Consider the following 22,805-nt stretch of genomic DNA (forward strand, 5'->3'; position numbering starts at 1 on the left):
TCTCCGGAGCCGAGCCTCTCCGGAGCCGAGCCTCTCCGGAGCCTCGCCTCTCCGGAGCCTCGCCTCTCCGGAGCCTCGCCTCTCCGGAGCCGAGCCTCTCCGGAGCCTCGCCTCGCCTCAGCCTCGCCGGAGCCTCGCCTCAGCCTCGCCGGAGCCTCGCCTCAGCCTCGCCGGAGCCTCGCCTCAGCCTCGCCGGAGCCTCGCCTCAGCCTCGCCGGAGCCTCGCCTCTCCGGAGCCTCGCCGGAGCCTCGCCTCTCCGGAGCCTCGCCGGAGCCTCGCCTCTCCGGAGCCTCGCCGGAGCCTCGCCTCTCCGGAGCCTCGCCGGAGCCTCGCCTCTCCGGAGCCTCGCCGGAGCCTCGCCTCTCCGGAGCCTCGCCGGAGCCTCGCCTCTCCGGAGCCGAGCCTCTCCGGAGCCTCGCCTCTCCGGAGCCGAGCCTCTCCGGAGCCGAGCCTCTCCGGAGCCGAGCCTCTCCGGAGCCGAGCCTCTCCGGAGCCTCTCCGGAGCCGAGCTTCTCCGGAGCCCCGAGGAAGTTCCAGCCTGCTTTGTTTCCCGGAGATGGTTTCTCGACTTCATAGAGACTGCCAAAAGAAGAAATGGTTGAGGATCTGCTGGGGTCTGCTGCAGCCCTGCGTGGAATGGCCCGCCATGAAGAGCTAGGACTCCTCTCTGCTGCCGAGGCCTCCCTGCCCCTCGCGGGCAGCGCCCTACCTGCCAGCAGAAGCCATGGAGCTTCGTCTTCGAACTGCGGTTTCAAAGGTATTGTTATATTTTACATAATTAGTCTAAATATTGAAATTTGTTAATTTTAATTTCCAATAGTGAAAATTATGAGATTTATAAAGAATAGAAAATTATTTCCCACAGTTCTGGAGGTAAGAAGCCAGAAAAAGTCTGTCCCAATAGTTGAGTCATCATTTGGCAGAAAAGTGGGAAAGAGTATACCCACTCTTAAAAGCCCTTTTACTTTCCATTCATTTGATGTTGATTTGAGTGTTATTAAATATGATTTTATTAATTTTCACTTATTGGTTGTTTAAATTATAAAATCCGTTTTAAAGATTTTTTTAAGTTGTTAATGGACTGTTTATTTTATTTTGTTTATATGCGGTACTGAGAATTAAACCCGGTTCCTCACACATACTAGGCAAGTGCTCTACCACTGAGCCACAACCCTGGCGTTTTTTTGGTGTTAAGTTTTGTGAGTTCTGCATATATCCTAGGGATTAATGCTCTGAGGTGCATGTGGGGAAGATTTTCTCCCATTCTGTAGGCTCTCTTTTCACATTATTGATTGTGTCCTTTGCTGAGAATATACTTTTTAGTTTGAATCTATCCTGTTTATTAATTATTGAATTTACTTCTTGGAATATAGGAGTCTCCTTAAGGAAGTCAGGTCTTAGGCTGTCATAGTCAAGATGTGGGCCTACTTTTTCTTCTATTAGGCACAGGTAGTCTGTTCTAGTGCCTAAATTTTGATTCATTTTCAATTGAGTTTTGTCAAGAGTGAGAGAGAGGGCTTTACTTTCTTTTTTGTTTTACGTGGCTTTACAATTTTCCCTGCACCACTTGTTGAATAGACTTTTTAAATTTAATGTATGTTTTTGGTGCCTTTGTCTAGTATGATATAACGGTATTTTGTGAGTTTGTCTCTGTGTCTTCTGTTCTGTACCGTTCATTGGTCTCTGTGTTGTTTTGGTGCCAATGCAATGCTGTTTTTTGTTACCGTGGCTCTGTAGTACAGTTTAAGCTATACTATTATGGTGTGTCTTACTTCACTCTTCTTGCTAAGTATTGCTTTGGCTATTCTGAATCTTATTTTTCCACATGAATTTCATGGTTGCTTTTTCTAGTTCTGGGAAGAATTGTCTTTGGGATTTTAATATGAATTCCATTAAAATTTATCCCCAAGCACAAATTAGTTAAAACTGAAAAAGAATCCCAGTTCACTATGGACCTGACAGCTATCTGGTCACTGGTGTCTGTTGAGCCAGCTACTATCTCCTGCACACTGGGTGGTGGCTAAGCTGAGGTTCATTGTTGCATTTCGGTGTTAATGGTGTCTTAGATTTGAGTCTACTCTGCATGTTGGTGCTGACTTCTAGATTCAGGCACACTTTTGCCACCACACAACCTGGGATACTTTTCTGGTTTTTTTAAACTTAATTGTGTCTGAAAATTTCTTTGGGTCCTTTAACCACTTTGCTTGATCAACGTCTGTGTGCTAGGCACTACACTAGGTGTGGAGTGCAGAGTGAATAGGCCAAGTCCTTGCCATGGCACTCAATGAAGTTTGTAGGATAATCATAGCATCTATATCTACCTCAATGTTACTGTGAAACTTAGAAGACGGTATGTCTGTTAATAACTGCAGTGCTGAGGACTGTAATATTGTTGAGGAAATTCACAGACGATTTCATCAGGCACCACCTTGTTTTTGTCTGGGAAGTCAGAGCAATATAAAGTTACTTTTTCTGTAATAAAAACAGACATTGTTTTATTAGTTACACATGACAGTACAATTCTCTTGACAATTCGTACATTTGAATCAAATGGGGTATAATTTCTCATTTTTCTGATTGTACAGGTTGCAGACTCACATTGGTCATACACTCACCTATATATACATACAGCAATAATGTCTATTTTATTCTGCTGCCCTTCCTATCCCCCCTTCCCCCCTCCCCTGAAATCTCTCTACCCCATCTAATGTGATATACTTCCTTTTTTTTTTCTCCTCACAACATCATACATGTATTCTGTATAATGATGAGGGTCTCCTTCCATCTTCCGTGCAATTCCCCTTCTCCCTCTTTTTCCCTTCCACCTCTCTTTCCTATTTAGTGGTAACCTTCTTCTCAATGCTCTTCCTCCCTATCCCATTTTGAGTCACATCCCTTATATCAGAGAAGACATTCGGCATTTGTTTTTTAGGGATTGGCTAACTTCACTTAGCATAATCTGCTCTAATGCCAACTATTTCCCTGTAAATGCCATGATATTGTTATTTTTAGTGCTGAGTAATATTCCATTGTGTATAAATGCCACTTTTTTTATCCATTCATCTATTGAAGGGCATCTAGTTTGGTTCCACAGTCTAGCTACTGTGAATTGTGCTGCTATAAACATTGTGGCTGTGTCCCTGTAGTATTCTCTTTTTAGGTCTTTTGGCTATAGTCCGAGAAGGGGAATAGCTTGGTCAAATGGTGTTTCCATTCCCAGCTTTCCAAGGAATCTCCATACTGCTTTCCAAATTGGCTGCACCAATTTGCAGTTCCACCAGCAATGCATGAGTGTACCTTTTTTCCCACATCCTCCCCAGCACTTATTGTTGCTTGACTTCATAATGGCTGTTATTCTTATTGAAATGAGATGGTATCTTAGAGTAGTTTTGATTTGCATTTTTCTATTTGCTAGAGATGGTGAGCATTTTTCATGTATTTGTTGATTGATTGTATATCCTCTTCTCAGAAGTATCTTTTCAGGTCCTTGGCCCATTTGTTGATTGGTTAATTTAATTTTTGTTGTTGTTTTAAATGTTTGAGTTCTTCCTATACTCTAGAGATTAGAGCTCTATCTGATGTGAGGGGTAAAAATTTGTTTCCAGGATGTAGGCTCCCTATTCTCCTCACATATTATTTCTCTTGCTGAGAAAAAAAACTTTTTAGGTTGAATTCATCCCATTTTTTGATTCTTGTGCTTTAGGTGTCTTATTAAGGAATTTGGGGCCTGCCCCCACATGAGAAAAGCAGACATTTAACACAGTTTAGATCTGAAACCTGTGAACTTCAGGGATCCCTGTGGGTTACCTGTCTCCAGGTCAGACACACAGTTCTGTGCTTACTCAGTACAGGCTTGGAGACCCTTGAAGCTTCTCCTATAACCATGAGAGCCAGTGCTTCATAGTCGGTGGCAAATTCTCCAGCTCACATAGATGACATATCCCTATGGTGCTGACTTCCCCCCAATCAGTTCATCTCCTGCCTTCACATATACTCACTGGCTGCCATTTAGCTGGAAGGCCCTGTTCCATGATGGGAATGTTCTAGACTTTGCCTTAATTGTTCAGAGCTCTCGGAGAGGGGCCTGGCCTTTCCTAATCCCCAGAACACTGTGTCCTCTTCATGGTCCTGTTATTACTGGCTGTGAGTGTGCTTTTTGCAGATGGTGGTGTACTGCAAGCTCATACCACATTCATTTTGTGTCCTCTTCCTTATAGCACTTAGCAAGGTGCTGAGAGTTGGTCTGAAAAATGACCCAAAACTTCATGACCATATGGTTAGGAAAACCTAGGGGTTGGAGGCAATGATAGTCTGGAGAGAAACCAATTCCTCCTAGGGAAACACATGCACAATCAAACTTCATTTTAGTAAAACAACATCCTGCACACTAAAACCAAGTAATTCTGGATGGATTTCGGAGAGTTAAAAAAATGAAGGGAAAACAGAAGTAGAACATAAAATTGAATAGTTTTTCAATTTCTGCTTGGGATCCGGTTGTCACTGTCAGATCACACTGTGCTCTAGCTGGGGATCATGAATATATCACATGAAGTGAGAGATGTAGAAACACATTCAGTTATTTGTCTTGTTGTGACACAGCACATTTCCTTAGTCTTTTATGAGGGAAAAATTATACATTTCCTTTAAATATTGCTCCTAATGAATGCTATGCTAAGGCTGTTCTGCCTCAGCCAATAAAGACCTGGGCTTTGTTCAGAGGGACCCAGATTTTTAGAAAAAGGCTAAGCAGCAGAGAGAGAGACACGTATCAAATCAGTTGTCAGAACAGGACTCCACCATGACTGTAAATATTGAGCAATCACTTCTGGTTCTGTGATTTAGTATCTGTGCTGCCTCTGCATCTGGTGGTCTCTAACTGATAAGCTGGCTTTTGACATTGGCCTGCATGAGGACACCACAGGTGAAGACTTGGGGATGGTGGAGAGCCTGGCTGGGGTTGGGTTGGACCATTGTGTGAGATGCCATGGAAGATGCATTAGACCAATACCTGGTGGGTAGAATCAGGAAAAAGTGCTTTCTTCTTGACATTGATAGAGGGAAGGAAGTCTGAATTTTTCCTAATGGCAATCCCCAGGTAATTAGTTGGATATTCAAACTAGGTTTCAAACTCTACTCTTCCATGAGTTTGGAGGGGAAAACTAGTACTTACTATTTAGCTTACTGGGTGTTAACTATCATAGTGTGCACTGGTTCATTTATAAAATATCACTGCATATCTCTCATTTTAATCAGATTTTAAGTATACACATGTAAAGTCCTCAATGTCAACATACAAACAAAAAATAGAGAATGAGAACCTCCTTCATTTCTCTGACCATAGGCCATTGTGCTGAATTTAATATCTGTTAAGGAGATACGCATTTCCATATTTTTGAAACAAATATAGGTATATATTAACATACTTTTGGAAAGTCAAAATAAGAGAACTCTTCTCAGTTCTGAGGATTTAGACTTAATTGATAAACTCAGAACCACATTTAAATAAATAATTAAAATTAAGGCTCATTGGCAAATAAATAAATAAATGAAAACCAATAGCATACATTTTCTGGAATGCTATTGCACAGTAAAGTGGTGAGTATTGATAACATTTAGATATGGTATATTTCAACAAGGTGGAAGAAAAGATCACACATGTTTTCACCATATAAAAAGGGGAAATGTTTAAGGAGGTGGGTGTCTTTAACCTGATATAAACATTGTACCTTATTTGGTGTATCAAATCATCACATGGTACTCTCTAAATACATAGAATTTTTACATTTTATATATCAGCGACAAATTTAAAATATTTTCCATATTCTCTGAAGTTTTGTAAACAAAACATGATTAAAAAGTTATTTATTAATAAATAACTTCTGAGAATCCTAGGCACTCTCATTTCATTTTCCATAGGCTCAGTAATACTTCTGTATTTTCTCTAGGCTTTTGGTATTCTCATCTAATATATTTTGGCACACTGTTAAATGAAATTAAAGTCAAGGTTGCTCTTCAGCAGACATATAAGACAGGTTCTGGAGATTGTGTTCCTATGATAAGATGTAAAGATGATACAGTAAGTCCCTTCCCCTGCATCAGATCCCTTGTGATACTCTGCACCCCCATAGATCTACTTTTACTGAATTACTGGATTATTTATTGTATTTGTTGTCTGCTTCTCTTCATCAGAATGGCACCCACAAGGCAGGTGACTATTTTTCTTGTTTATTGATGTATCATAAGCTACTGTGAAACAGTAGTTGGCAAATAGTGGTTACAGTATAAATGGTTGTGTGAGTGAATGCAAAACTAACTACAACTCTAAAATGTGGATCTGGTGAATAAAGATAAGGAATTCTGCCAGGTGACCTGCAAGTAAGAGAGATTGTGTAAGGAAAGCGTCATGAAGCACAGGCTACATATTGATGCTAAGGATGCTTCAGAAATATTATTGGATTAGTCTTCATGGACTCATGCAAAATTAACTTTAACAGGAGATTTTCTACTTCAGGGGCAAGTCTTTTGGGATAAAGGTCAAGGCAAGGTGTAGATCCCTATCTGAGCTACTCTTTTCTTTGGCTCTGAGTGTAGATTTAAATGCAGAAGTACATGGAAAAGTAAATCCCCTTTTCTTAACAAATAAGATAACTGGGAATCAGCAGTTTCTTAAAGCAAACTTTTTCGCTTTCCCCCTTTTCCCAAAGCAGCAGATTTCTGGTCTCACCAATCAACTAACCATGTGAGTTGGGGGAGGAGGCATCTGCATTTGTCACTGGGATCAGTTCCCTCACTCCCAGGGCAGGTGGCTACAGACTCCCCAGTCCCCACCCTGTAACAACTGAAGCTTCAGACAGCCTTCCTTCCAAGAGCACCTTCCCAGTGGGTGATCTGGTGACACAGGGGAACCAGGACTCTTCTGGGGTCTAGACTGACAGTTTCCCTGGACCAGGTAAATGCTGCCTGCTGGGCCCTGGCCAGGCATCCTCAGCTAATGGGATAACAGAAACAAAGTTACAGTCCCCTGTCAGGGACAAGAATGAAGGCCAGGGGAACTGGGGCTGTTATTGCTGCAAAGCAGATTTCTCTGACATCTCCCTGCACTTTTCTGTTTTTCCCCAGTGGTGACCAATAACATCCTAGGCTGAAAGAGTTTTGTATTGTCTGGTTGTGCAACAAAGGAAGGAGAAACAGAGGCTTGATCTTGTGTCTCCTATTTATTTCTTCAAAAAAATTCTCTTGTTCTGCAAGGGATAGAACCCAGGGCCTCACATATGCCAGGCAAGTACTGTGCCCCTGAGCTCCACCCCGGTGCCATCTTCTCTTTCTTTATGCTCCATTCAGTAGTCAGCAGCTGTGCTGGTTCTTACTTCCAGTGCATCCAGAACCTGGCCTCCACTCCATGCCTCCATTGCTCTGGCCTCCCTGGTCAAGCTGTGGCCTCTCCTGGTGCCTGGGATGACCCCAGTGGGCTCTTGGCTTCTCCACTTCTAGATTTCTATCTGTAGGAAAAGACCAGTGGAGGGTATACTTCCAATCCTTTCCTTTTTAAATGAAGCACTGCCACTACTAAAGTTTGAATCTGGAATGATCCCTACAGGCCCAGGTGAGAAAGCTTTGATCACAGCCACAGGTGCTATTGGGAGGAAGTGGGATCTTTAAGGGGGAGGCTAGTGGGGAGCTTCCTGTTAAGGGCCTCCTTTCATGGGACTGAGGAATCCTGGTCTCTTTAATTTCCCACTCTCTGCTTCCCAGCCACCATTAAGTGAGTCACTTGCCACCATGCACTGCCAGGGTGATATGTGGTTTCACCCCAGGTCCAAGAACAACAGGGCAACCAACCACGGAGTGAAGCCTGCAAAAGTCAGCCAGAACATACCTGTGTCTTTTAAAGCTGATTACCTCATATATTTGTCACAGTAATGGAAGGCAATGAAAGTACAAAGCAGGGGAGGGGACCACAGAAAAAAAAAAGTGTAACTTAGTGAAAAATTATGTGGAACACCCTAGAACCAAGTCAAGAACAGCACCTTGTCAGCATCCCACATGGCTGCATCCTAGCCCTAGTCCCTCCTTCCTCCGGAAGTAACCAGCACCAGGGCACACAAGCTCAAGGGCTAAGACAGACACCCCATGCACCACTTGGTATGTCTTTGTGCAGTTCTTGGTTTTCAGGTTCTCCGCCCTGTGTGTCTTTTCCTTGGTCTCTTTGTTATAGTGGCAGGCCCTGAGATCCATGGACGTCCTCACATCTGGATTTTGCTAATTCATATTTAGAATATTGTACACATCTTTTTTTCTCTTTCTTCCATATCTCTTGCAAAATGGCAGCTGGATGTAGAGACCTGTTCAGAGTAATCTGTGATGCTGAAAAAAGTTCTGAATTTTAAAGTAGATATTGGGACCTGAGGCAAATAACATTAAAAACAAGATCATGATGCTAATGTCCACCAATTGAAGCTCACCAGGCTGTCACCTGCGGTCAGAGTCAGTTTACCTAGATTTCTGGTGGCTCCACAGCCACACAGAAGCATTTCAGAAAGAAACATGGAGCAGTGACCCTTAGAAGATTCTGTCTTTTATTCAATGACTCCACAATGTGAGTCAGGACAGGGGCAAGAAGTGAGGCAGCTTGGTGATTGAGCATCTTCAATCACTTTTGTACTTTTGTCTCAGGGGTGGGAAGATTACTGGAGAGTCATAGTCCATGTTGGTAAAGAGGTTGCTCGCTAAATGGCCATTTCCCCTTGTTCTGGGCAAACCTGGGGTAGGTAATGCCTGGTAAGAAAAAGGTTGGATCAGTAATTTCTGTTGCCTCAGAGTCAGTCTCCACATAGTTTTTGATATGACCACCATGTGGTCCTGCCTGAGGTTTTCGTTCTATTAGCCATACAACTTTGTTTCAAAAAAAAATATTAGTAAAACGAATACGTGTAAACAGGGATTGAAGTTGATTCAGCAGAGAGAAAACTTGTCCACTGCCACCTATAATCCCATTTAGCAAGAAGTATGTGCACACAATATCACATAGATGGTAACAATGCAAAGGATGGCCAGAACCAGCATTATGAAGTCATAGACATAATAGATGTGAAAATGAAATACATTTTAATAAAGATAGAGCCAAAAGGTAAAATACTTCCCAGGCAAACAATAACTGCAGGCTACATAAAATATTTTTTCTCCAGTATAGGACAAGGCACAGCATTGGCACAACAAAGGAAGTTGGGCTGACCTAACAAATTTCAGCCAAGTATTATACCAATAAGATTTAGATTTTTGTTCCAAAAGGAATGGCTCTTGAAGCATGGTAATAAATAAATATAAAATTGAAGAAGGCCTGCAACACACTGAAGCTGGGATAAGGAATGCCCCAACATCTATTTTATCCATCTCCTTTCTCCTTGTCTAGCATACAGACTTCCTCCAAAATAATCATTCATTGGTGATGTAGCAGCATAGAAAAATATGTAAATCTTCTATCATTGCAATAATAATAACAATGAGAAACACAGGAAATATCTGAAATCCAGAACCAAGTAGAAAGGAAAATATTAGCTGGTGTCTTGATGATCTAAATACATCTCCATGCACCTGTGTCTATCCATATCCATCTCCTAAGTCTATCCATGTCAGCCATTTCTTCATTACTGAACCAGACATAATCTTTCCTTAAGTTCTCATTAAAATCATTGAAACTAAGCCTATCAAGAAGATCACCATCCTGAAGGAGTTGAAAATTAAAAACCAATGAATCCCCTGTTGAAAAAAGGATGGATCACAAGATATTTGTGCAATCGTTCTTCAAATTTTACATCTGAATTTTTCCATTTTACCAAATATGACATCTGTATTTTGGTATTGGGAACAGTTTCACATTTCCTCCAACAATTAAATTTCCATTAAAATCTATTTCAAGCTTTTTGTAGGTCCAAAGATAACAAACTTCTACATTTTCATCTGCTTCACCAATAATACCCCATATTGCTAAATCAACTATGTACATCTGGTACCAGTAGTGAATTTTGATAGCATAAACAAAGGCATCTCTTTTCTTTATCAAAATCAATTTCACAGTAACTGGCTGGCATCACATCATCTTTAAATTTAATATCTAGACCAGTAAATTCCATTTGAACTCCTTGAAATGTTTCTCCTAGAGCTTCATGGTAATGACTGTTACTTTTTTTGACCCCACACAGATTAGAAGTGAAAAGTACTTATATGTTTCGAGGCAATTTTGGAAGGGTCCAGCAGTTTTCATCCATAAGACAACTTCTTCTGTATCTTGAAACTGACTTTCTTGCCTTGCTCCAGTTCACCATTCTGAAAACCATCCAGTCCTAAGTGAAAGCCACTCCTAGAATCCTTAACATCCAATCTTGAATGTGAAAATGCAATTAAACCACCGATCAACTTTAGACCAAATGCAAGAGATTGTTTTGGGGCCAGGCCTTCCACTGGGAAACTGGAGACTTTAAGGTCAGAAGGGGCCTAAAAGACTACCAGATGGAGCCTCTGCTGGGAACATGTGTTGATGCTCCTCTGCCTGGGCCCTGGGAAGCAGCAGCAGCAGTGCAGCAGAAGCTGACAGGCCAGGAGCGCCCTGCAGAGGCCTCATCCTGAGCGCTCATGCCTGACTGGCCCATCAATTGCTCTGCCTCTGGTGCTTGTGCGGCAGTGATTCGCATCCACAGGGCACTGGCAGACTCAAGGCCTGGGCCCAGCCGCTCCGCTGATGCCCCTGCCTTAACAGCTCCTGTGCCGCCCTCCTGATCCTGCCAGCCTCTTTCTCTGACTCAGCCACAACAGCATTGTGCAGATTTAAGTGAGTTTTTGAAAAATGCTTATCCCACCCCCAAAAGATAAAAAATTCATAGGGACAAGGATATCACTTGTTCTCAATTTGAATCTCCCACACACCAGGCATAGAGCTTGCCAAAGGTGACTATTCTATATTTTTTGAAAGAATATAAATAAATTTCTTTCAAATAGGTGAAATAAAAAGTAAATGAAGAACTAATGAGTTGAGTGGAGTCAAGGAAGTAATTTTAAGAATGCTGTAGAGGGAGGGGTTGACAAAAGACTGAAGACTGGACCATGCACCCTGATTGACAGCCTGTTGGATCCTAGTGCCCCACAGTGCCCAGGAGCTGATCAAGGATAGGAAGCATTCATCACAAGACCTGATGGGGAGTCTTTCCCTGATTGTGTAGTTGGCTGCGATCTATTAGCTTACTTTGGATTCTAGTTCCATACTGTGTATATAGTAATTGTGTGACAAGCCAGAGACCATCTGTCACACAATTACTATATGTGCAAAGACTGGTTTTCAGACTGGATGGTTTTCAGTATGTGCAAAGCATGTGAGCATTAAATAAAGGCTGTTTTCATTTCTTCAGCTCCCTGTGCAGTTCTTTAGCATAATAGAAGATAGATAAGGAAAGCAGACAAACAGACATTTTAAAGCAGATTTTCAGAGTGGTCATCAATATATCATTATTGTAATTCTTCAAAGTTCTTGGTATTTTTTAATTGTATATCCATCAGGAACAAATCTAAGCTTATTTGTCTAAGGTAAGGAATTAAGGAATTTGTTTTTGCCTCTTATTTACTAAACTTTTAAAAGTCTTCAAGTTTTTAGAAAACATTTATTCACATGTCAGGCTTGATGTTGGGGTTACTAAGATAAAAAATTGATTTTTATCCCCAGGAAGTTCATTGTACATTGGAAATAGAGATGCACAAACCATGCATTTCTTTACACTGTGATAAGTAATATAATAGAGGTATTCACACAACGTATAAAATTGCAAACAAAGGCTAGAGGCATTTTATTTAGCTTCAAAATTGACTTTGGCAAAGAAGATTTTGTAAGGCAACTGTAAGAGTTTCTTTGTTTGAAGGAAAAGAAAATAGGAATCAGAGGATGTGTGTGTGTGTGTGTGTGTGTGTGTGTTTGCAGTGTCTTCATGGGGGGGTATAATTGGTATTTCAAGTGTGTTCAAAGCATGTGAAAAGTCATTAAGATTTCATATAGCAGTTTCTCACTTTTCATTCTATATAGCATTTCTGTTTAGTAATCATTGATGAGATGCTGTGGCAGACAAACCGGGGCCATAATGACTCTTTATTCTAAGGATAACGTGAACCCACTGGATTTTATTCAGAATTGTTTCTTAGCTTTTCTTTTTCCTTTCCTCTTCACCACATACTCTTGTTCAATATTCACAAAAAGAATATGGCCTCCTTTAAAAGATTTTGACAATTCTAAATAAACATTATAAAACAATTATGATTTCGTCGATAATATTTTCCCAGTTACTCTATGGTGAATGATTTATTTAATTAAAGATGTCACCCTCCTTTTACCATACCCCCCCAACTCTTAGATGAAATTGTTATATGATTTCTTTGCAGTCACTGTGTTGAAAATAAAAGATTTAGGATCAGTGTGGTTAGTGGATAGATAATTTTCAGAATGAACTTAGGGGATCTGTTAGGAGTTTACTGCGTACTTTACGTAAAAATGATAAATGCCTGAATTGAAATAGTAGTGGTAAGAGCAGAGAGAGCAGGGTTGGTATGGGAGATACTTAAAGAGGTTGGATCAATAGGACTGGGTCAAAGTTTGAATGTGGGTTGGAAAATATAGAAATGTTCAAGTTGACTGCCCAGGTTCTGACTCAGCCTTTTGGGTAGAAGGTGACCATATTACAGTGTGTTGAAGGGTTAGGTTCAGAAATAAGATAGGAAAAATTCTGAGTGTACCTGGGAATCTATTGATTTAGAGATGGATAATGTATAAAGTATATGGACATATTGACTGTAGCTCAAGAGAGAGATCTGATAGGCAAACAAAGATTTGAAGCTCATTGCTGAACAGACAGTAGTTGAAGTTATAGGATTGACTAAAATGTTCCAGGACAAAGTTAACTGGGATCATAAGAAGAAAATCCCATATTTACAGGGAGGAGAAAAAATAAAACCTGAAGGATACTAAACAGAATATCAGTGTAGTAGGAATTAAAGAAAATTATCAGAATCTTGGGAGATGATAGAGAAAATAATTTTAAGATTTTAAGATTATTCAAGAAGAAGGAGTCAATGTTAAAAGTGATTAAGAAGTCAAGGGGGTTAACCTCTACAATTGTCCATTTAATTTTAAAAATTAAATTATGTTAAAAAAAGCATAATGGCCATCATGAGGTGGCATTTTAATTTTTTTCTTTTAAAAAAGTGATTTCATTTAGAAAGAGAAAACAGAATGAAACCAAAAGTATACTGATCACAAAAACATCTACTTAATTTTCTAAATGTTACAAGACCAATTGATCATTTTTATGAAAAGGAAGAGAAATGGGTGTATTTTATTTGCCACTTCCATATCATTATTTCAGTAAATTGTTGATTTTAGTAAATCCATATTACTAAAAATGACAAAACTGCCTTCTCAAATCTCTTTTTTTTAGGACATTAGCTGTATTTTCTTCATTATGTTAAGGTATAATTCAGAATGTTATTTTCTAACATATTATTAACAATTCTAGATTCATGTCACAGGGGTTATAGTTTGAAATTTTTCATCAAACTATTAATTCATTTTAAAGCAACAGCAACCAAACCTTGTAGCATCTCTTATGTGATTCACCAAATTAATCAGCAATTAAAAACATCAAGGAAAATGTATTCCCAGAGTGAGAATCTGCTCTTTGATTCAGGTCTTCAAGTTTAACTTCTAAGTATGGGAGACAACATATACAAAGTTCAAATCTGGTGTCAATGAAGACAGGAAAGAGGAAGAAACTATAAAGTTTCTCCTCTATTCCCTAACAATATCTGGTAAACAACAGGTCAACAAGTATTTCAAATTAATGTGAACACAAAGCTCAAAATAGCTTTGGCAATACAGGAGAGCAGAGAAACCACTCAACTGTATGCCAAGGACAAAAAATCAGATGAGAGGGTGAAAAAACTGGCAGCAGGAGAACATTTTGGGATGAGGAAGGAAAGAGATGCTTCCCTGGATTTGCCCACATTCTGAAGCAGGATTGTGTGAGTTATGCTTCCTAGATTTGTAGCATTTACAACATGCATGGCTAGTAACTCTGGAGATGTTAAATCAATTATGTATTTAATCCCAGGTCTCAATAAATTATTTCCTCAATAAATAATCTCTTCAATTAACTAAAGAAGATTCCAAGAATACATAGCATTTCCTATGTGAGGGTATCCTTTGTGAATAAATACATGTCTTCTTATTTCTTTGGTCTCTGGTCACCCAAAGGGCAGAGACAAGACAGCTAAAATGGGATTTATTCTCTCAATAAATTTAGCATTAAGAGTCTTTAGCCTTCAGAACATCTACAGAGCAATGGAATTATCTAATTCATATTAGGAGGGACAGAAGATTGTGTCTCTCTAGAGTCAGAGAGGCACTCTAGATACTTCAGAAAATTATAAGCAGAGAACTTTCCAAAATCTCCTATGAAGCTATATCTGGTAAATGTAATTTACTTTCTAATTGACTTAAAATATTTTCAATTGGGAAATGAATTAGAATGTATATCTAAATATTTCAATAATCTAGCACAATGCATGACTTTAAGACTTGGAAAATCACAGCACATGTCAATATAAGCACATGGACACACACATGATTTGTATATTTCATTTAGGATATGACATAAGGAAATGCAAGATTAAATTCTGACATGGAAAATTGTCAAGTCTTCATGAAATTACATGCAGTTGAAGAGATTTAGAAAAGGCTTCATGTCTTACTTGATGTGCATAAATAATTTTTGAAAGAACTGCAAAAAGATACATTGTAAAAGAGGCATAGCTCTAGAAAGTTTATTAAACCAATGATAGCCAAAGTATTTCGATTTCTGTGATCCTAAAAAACATCCTAGTTATTATTAGAAATAATAAAACATTATTTCATAAGATTGATTTCCAGTTTTCCAAATGTGAGAGCTATTGGGAACAAATTAAAAAGCATTAGAAAGTGCATCAAAATCTCTGTTTGGAATGAATAAAATTGACACTAGAGATGTTGAGGCAGTTTCTTAGCTCCTGCTTGTGAAACCCTGGCCACATATGGGTGACTCCTTTCTGACACCCAGCTCCTATCTATTATTCAACCAGATTCATAGGTTGTATGCTAGCTAGAAAATAACCCTTCCCTTGCTCCACTTAACCAAAATCTTACATGTTTTCAGGTTGTTTCTGAAATGTCACCTGCTTCATAAAGCCTTTTCTAAATCTCTTCAACTGAACGTAATCTCTCCTTCCACTGCCCTTGTAAAGAATCTCACTCCTCACCTTGTGACATCCATTTGTATTATTGCCCACACTCTTTTTCAACTTCCTAGAAGGAACAGTTTCTTGTTGAGATATGTATTCTTTGTCCCCTTAGACCAACATCAGATAGATGGATAAACAGACAACTAATGCTCAAATATTTTATTTTTAATTCAATTAAATTACAGAGAGGAAAAGCAGGCAGGTATAAAAGGATTTTAAAGGACAGACAGAAGACACTTTGGCCAAAATGTTGTTTATCAGAAGTGTGCAAATGGGCCTAAATAGAAGGTATCCTGCCAGTCTATGGATGGACGAATTCTCTTTTGTCCACACATGTTTTTAATTTTTCACTCTTATCACCATGGCTTGTTTATTATATTTGTGTCTTACTCACTTGCTTCCTACAGTTGATTTTCACAATGGTTATGTGCCAGTTGGCTAGAGCATGAAATGTTTCTTTGTGGAAGTCAAAAGTGGTACAATTACAAGGTCATCTTATCTCTGCACTTTTAATCAACCATTTAATTCATCCTGATATTTGACTTTTGTGTACTTCCAACTCATGAACATAATTTTACTTCTGACTGTAGATCCCATTTTAGAAATGTCAGCTCTGAGTTTTGAGTATTATTCTTCTTGGCTCTCCTCACTCTGACTCTTACAACCTTGGCATCCTCCTTTGTAAGATCATTTTAAGCATTTTTTATTGGATTAAATGTAAAGAAGAGCCAGGGCATGGTATAGAAGACAGTATTTGTGATTGCTTTTCAGTATTACTTAAGTTTTGAATTTTTTTGTCATCTAGCTCTTCCCCTTTAGTTTGTCAGATGGCTATTTCTGTGCTAAGTGGTTCTAAAGTCTTTGTTAGGGACAGTTCTGTTTCTATAATGATCCCTTAAATCAAGTGCAATATAGAACATTCAAAGATGTGATTTTATCTTCTTCAATTACTCATTCACTCCAAATTCCAATATACAGTATATAAGTAAAACTTCACAGAATTAGTTAAAAGTCTTTACATGATTAATTTCAAAGTACATGTAAATTTATTTCCGTGGAATATCAAGATTAAAAAGATGATATTCTAGAAGGTAATATTGTGGTCCTAAAATAAACTTTGTATATTCTGAGATAGTCTAGACCATAGCTTTCAAAAAAATTTAAAAAATGTGAATTGAATTAAGATTCAAAATACATTTTAGGAGGAGTAAATTATGCATTTAAAAACCATTATATGTCTGCAGTAGAAAGGATGTGCATAACATTAATTTATTTTAAAATTTGAGTAAGTAAATTAATTTAATTTTGAAATAGTTCTAATCTTATAATTTTGAAATTAATTTCTAAAATTAATTATATTCTCTGAAATAAGTTTCACTGTAATTCCTTTCTTTCCTTGTTTATTTTCCCATTCCCCTCACAACCTCTTATATTACAGTAGGTGGGGTAGAGAGAGAAGATGGGAGGGGAGGGGAGGGGGGATAGTAGAGGATAGGAAAGGTAGCAGAATACAACAGTTACTAATAGGGCATTATGTAAAAATATGGATGTGTAACCGATATGATTCTGCAATCTGTATTTGGGGTAAAATTGGGAGTTCATAACCAACTTGAATCTAATGTAAGAAATATGATATGTCAAGAGCTTTGTAATGTTTTGAACAACTAATAAAAAAATAAGTTTCACTTTAGAAATACTGAATTTCATTTTCTCTAAATGTACTCTAAAAATAATCTCACAATTTCAAATTCAAATTGATTGAATTTAATATGCCATCTTAAATTTGTTTGCAATTCCCGGTACAAATAGGAAAAGTCAACTATTTGTTTATCCAGATTATCAGTATTGTTTGAAAATGCATGAAATATTTACTTATATTCTCTTTTTACTGCTGATAAATTTCTCTTTAAAGGAGTATGGAAGTTAATAATACGTTCTCACTTTAGGAAAAATAAAAGATAAGAATCTATGCTTATTTAATGCTTATTATATGCACTGTATAAGTAGTCTGACAATTACCTTTTGAGGTTTTTGAGATTCTGAGTTTTTCTTCCTTCCTTTCTTTCTTTCTTTCTTCTTTTTTTTTTTTTTTGCATTTTGTAGGGTTTGAAGAAAAAAAATACCAAGAAGTTAAGTAACTAAGGTGGAAACATTCTAAACAAGTCAAAAGTCAATTATTTAAATTAAAGTTCACAGGTTATCACAACACAAAATAAGCAAAGAAAATATAGTAAGTTATTATTATTTGGAGATATAAAATACATACTAGATATTGGCAATTAAAAACAGGTAAAATGCATACTTTTAATGTGTGTTCATCTTTTTAAATGTAAATTAAAAACATAAGAGTCTCATAGAATCACTTAAAAACAGCAAATCACATAAAAATAGAAAAACCTGTTAAAATTTGATTTAGCATTAATTTCAGGGTAATAGAATACAGGTTATTTTCATTCTTTTATTTACTCTAAATTTCTGACTATGACTATTTCTCAGGGTGTTTTCTTTTCTTTCAACCCCTCCCTCCAATCCCTGCCAGTACTAGGGATTGAATCCAGGTACATCTCCAGCCCTTTTCCTGTTTTGTTTTGTTAAAGATAAGGTACAGGATCTTGCTAAATTGCTGAGACTAGCCTCAAACTTGTAATCCTCCTGCTTTGGCTTCCCAAGTCTCTGATCTCAGTTTTATTTAACAACAACAATATATTTTGCTGGGAATGTTGCTCAGTAGTAGAACACTTGCCTAGCATTTGTGAAGCCCTGGTTCCAACTCCAGTACTACAAAAGGAAAGAAGGAAGGAAGAAAAGAAAAAACAATATATTGTTTTAGAATCATAGATACATATACACATAATAATATGAACTCATATTATTAAATAAAAATATGAACTCAGATTTGAAACATAAGGTTATATTCTTTTTACTACTATCAAAGACTTACTACCTAAATCTAAGAAAAGCTTTCAAATACTTTTGTTGGTGTTTGGGTGTCTGTGAGTGAGAGAGGGAGGGAGGGGGAGAAAGAGGGAAGGGTGGGAAGCACACAAGCTCACCTGTCAGAGAGCCTCTGTTTACCTTTAGCTGTTCTCGGTGTAGACAACCTTCATGATAATTACTTTTTATGCAGATGGGAAAATCCTTCCTAAATTGCATGTAACATTTTTTTCTTTTTGAGTTCTGTTGGTTGTTATTGAAGATTCATTAGAACATTTGGAATTACCTTCAGAGCAATTAAAAATTTAGAGTTCCAGGGAAATCTGACTATAAATTCTCTTGAAATAGCTGGGCTAGTTGAACTTATGGTGAGGTTAATATTCAGCATTAGGAGATTTGACTGTTTCTGTTTAAATGGCAAATTTAGCTAAAGTCCATTTTAGAGAGTTCCAAGTTAAATCAATGATGTACACAAAAGAACCTGGAAAAAATAAAGTATTCCACTTGAACGGCAGACTAAGGATAGTAATTAGAGATCACAGGCCCAACCACCAACTAGTAAGAGTGTATTACAAAAGACAAAATCAGCAGTAAAAGAAAATAAAGCCAGGAGCCCAGGTCAAAGTCAGGTTTGACAAAGGTTATAAATCAAAACAAATAGCATCAGAGTTTAAGGACAGGTGGACCAGCAGCAAATGAGTGGTAAACCTAAGTGAGTTGTTGCATGTGGGTGTTGACTCTGATTCTCTTCCTTCCCTGTTTCTCTCCTTCCCTTCCTCCTTTCTGTTCCTTTTTTCCACTTCCTTCCTCCATTTTCTTCCTTTTCCAACAATCATCTCTCCTACATGCACTGTTTAAAGTGTCTATTATAATTATGAATACGTGTGTTCCCTGTCCTCACAGTGTTCTCAGACTATGTGTGTTGAGACCATAGGTTAATATTTGTCTTTGTTTAATTTATCTTGAATATTCATCTGCAGTGTTTTGGTTTTGTTCACGATCTAAAATATGAATCTAATGCTGAACACATGGCCTGTGCTGTGGAAAGTTATGGGCTTTGGGGCAGAAACCCCACCCTTGACCTTCAAACTGAAATGAACATTCTATGCAATGTAGTGTCTATAGCTACTGATCTTGTAAAGTAGCGTTCACTTGTAACAGTGGTGCAAAAAGCCTTGGATAATAGCCCCATGTTGACTTGGTGATAAAACCAGAGAAATTCATGATGAAACTTCAAGGAAGAGGGATCATTTTTCTTACAAGATAAATGAGTTCTTGTTATCATAAGAAACACGGGTGAAATTTTACAATTTTACAAAACACACTTGCCCACTGCTGTAATAGTATGGAGTTTGATATCAAATCCAGACTTGGAAAAAATAGGAACACAGGCTTAAAATATGTTATATTTCAAGTGGAAATTCATAACAGCTGCATAAGGGATATGATATTGCCTTTTAGCGAGCTAATTTCGTCCCAATTTTAATAGTGACCAAAGGTCAGTCCTTTTGGATTGTGTGCAGAACACATTTGTAAGTTAGCTGTTATAAATCATCCTTATGTTAAGTGGAAGGCAACTGCAACACAAGTCTACGTATTAAATCAAAAGTGTCTTTTACAATGTGGGATGGAGAAGCAAATGTTTATAGTAACAGTCTCTTAAGTGCTTGATGAAATAGAAAGGTAACTTTGCTACTTTTGTGTTGGACAGGATTTATGTAAAAGAAAGTTTTTTTTGTAGAGGATACCACCATGCAGAACAATTCTCATTTTGATGTGGACATATGTGCTGTCTGTCTGTTTCTGTGTCAATCTTTCTATCTTAAAACCACATTTTAGAAAGTATTAGCTGTGTCCTGAATGTCCCTAATGGATAGAGAGGGCTTGTTGGAACATTGATTGGATCATTTCTGATTGATCAGTTAGAGGGACTGAAATACAGCTAGTGCCACAGCTGACAGCAGCACAGACACTAGAAGTAGGTGATTGGTGTTCATGGATGGATAGAACTTGGGATTCATTACAAACTTCAAATGGGATCCAGAGAAGTATTTCTGGTAAAATGATAGTGAAAGGATATGGCAATGGGAATATAAATTGGTATAATCTTTTTGACTTGCAAATTATTAATAAAAATTATATTTTTTATGTATGACAAACTGTGCTGTTTATACATATAATTTAATAACAATTATTTATGATGTGTCAGGAGTCTTAGAAGTGTTATTTTTCCTTTTCTAGTATTTCTATATCTAGGACTATATACTATGTAATAATCAATATCCATAAAAGAATTAAGTAATAAGGTATTTGCTTCATTTTAGTCTTTTAGAATGCATTTCCAAGTAATCTACAACAAGTATACATTCAATTTATAATTAAAATAATAAGCTTAATTTTTTCTGGCTCAATGTGATTCCTGACTTCTCTTCAGGAAGATTTCCTTCACATGGCTCCCTGCCCAACTACCTTGTCATTCAGATACCCTGCCTGTCTGAAAATAAAGTCTTTGTGCTACTTTTTGAATCTTCAGAGTAGAGTGGGTTTTTTGTAGACTTAGAAGATTTTAGTTTATTCTTCTTAGGAATTCAGCCCCCACCATAGTCAACTATTGATTATGGAACCTCCTTATCTGAATATAATCTGGGATGGAGATGTAAATCATTCCATTCTACCTTCATTTGCTCACTGACACCCTGGCTGACTTTATACTTTCCTGAAGGAATTCTGTTAGGACTTTCCAGTAATATATTTAATGTCCCAAAACTTGGGGATGTCAAGGGGGTGTACATCAAGTGGGCCTCATCTCTCAGAGACTTGGCTCCATCTCACTACATATATGTGTGTCTCCACTGAGGACTTTGCTGGTAAAACAGGCTACCAGAATGTTCTCCTAAGAATCCCTAGGACACGTTGGTAAATTGAAAGTAAGGGGTTTGGGCATTAAAGGTAGTTTCTCTAAGAGATGTTGGTACAGTGTAGGGAACTCAAGAAATAGTTGATGAAGAAAAGAATGCTACCTCTAGTATTCCCAGTCAGATACCCTGCCTGTCTGAAAATAACTATCGTTTTCAATATACAAATGAGTGTTTCAGATAATAAGTAGGATGTGGGTATGACATAAAATACAGAGATCACTTTGTAGAGGATTTCACAGGATAAATGTCCCATCTTGGGACAAATATTCATAGTTAATAAGGAATATTAAAGAGTACAGTTTATAGTGTGATATATGTGAACATGGAGGTCAATTGTTTTTTTTTTTTTTTTTTTTGCCTAAGGATCCTAAGAGCTAAAATTTTTATGGCCCTGAACTTCTGTTGAACTGTAGTAGGTTGAATAATTCCTGCACCAAATATCAAGTCCTAAGCTCTGGAATTTTTATATTTTAACCTTATTTGGAAAAAAGGTTCATTTGCAGATGGACTAAATTTTGAGATGAAAAGATTACCTTGGATTACCTGGGTGGACTCTAATACTGTCGCAAGAGTCCTTATCAAATAGAGGCAGAGGGAGATTCCATGCAGACCTACCAACAAGAAGCCAAACAGAAGAGGAGGCAGTGGTCTGATGATAGAGGCAAAGATTGGAATGATGAGCTCCCAAGCCAAGATGTGCTGGGAGTCACCAAAGGTGGAAGAAGTGAATCAGGACACCAGGGACTTGGGGACTGTAGCCTGTGACATGTTGATTTATGACATCTTCATTTCACAACTGTAAGGAAATAAATTTCAGTGATTTTAAGGAAAGAAGTTTGTGGTAGTTTGTTTCATGGCAGCCCTGACAAATAAATACAGTGATTAAAATAACCCTTACATTAGAGAACATCCTCAGTGTGATTGGCTATGATGAAGTCCTTCTAAACAGTGTGCTTGTAATTCGATGAGAGGTAAAATCAGTATTGAAGAGCAGGTCTGCAGAGGTGGTAGGTTAGCAGAACAGAGGTAAGAGCAGTTGCTATCATAAGGCCACAGGGGAGGAGAGTGATGGGGAAGCACGTGAGGGAGGGGCTCTTCCCTAGGTACCTGTCTCTCGTTTAGTCATATTCCACTGAACCACCCAAAGGAGTTGGTTTTCTGGTTACTGTGCTAGGTGGGAACTGGGGCCATAGTCTGGTGTTATTTATCCAAATTCTGCATTACTCTTTAAAATAATATGTATTATGGTAAACAGGGTTTATGGTATAGTTTGTCAACATGGAGACCATTACAAAGGAAATTTCTAGACTAAGTGTTCTAGACCTGAAAAACAGATCTTTTTAAAGGAATGGATTAAATTAGTGGCTTGAAAATAAAACAACAACACTAACAAAAAACCTCTGCTGCTTCAAAGCTCGAGACCACCTCCAAAAGCATTCTTTCCTCAAAACTATCTGGTAGATGGCAGACTTGGTAAATTTACATTTGACAGACAAATACAAAACTTTTTCATGTTACACAAAGGCAATGTTATAATCTAGCTGTGAGGCCTTAGCTCAATTGAGGTACTGAGATGTGGGCCAGATGAAGATAATTCAGGGAATCCAGCTGCTACAAGAGTCTCAGGGAGCCTTCCCTCAGTTAGC

The 22,805-nt window shown here is 38.1% G+C and overlaps 1 long non-coding RNA gene across 1 annotated transcript; it reads left to right on the plus strand.

Moving 5' to 3' along the window:
- Positions 1-301: 301 nt before the first annotated feature.
- LOC144374834 (uncharacterized) lies at positions 302-21,993 on the plus strand. The gene is made up of 2 exons (XR_013434102.1): positions 302-758; positions 21,523-21,993. It is a non-coding gene; the product is annotated as an uncharacterized LOC144374834 (long non-coding RNA).
- Positions 21,994-22,805: the final 812 nt, after the last annotated feature.

The sequence above is a fragment of the Ictidomys tridecemlineatus genome, unplaced genomic scaffold (assembly GCF_052094955.1).
Source record: "Ictidomys tridecemlineatus isolate mIctTri1 unplaced genomic scaffold, mIctTri1.hap1 Scaffold_90, whole genome shotgun sequence".
Classification (NCBI taxonomy): domain Eukaryota; kingdom Metazoa; phylum Chordata; class Mammalia; order Rodentia; family Sciuridae; genus Ictidomys; species Ictidomys tridecemlineatus.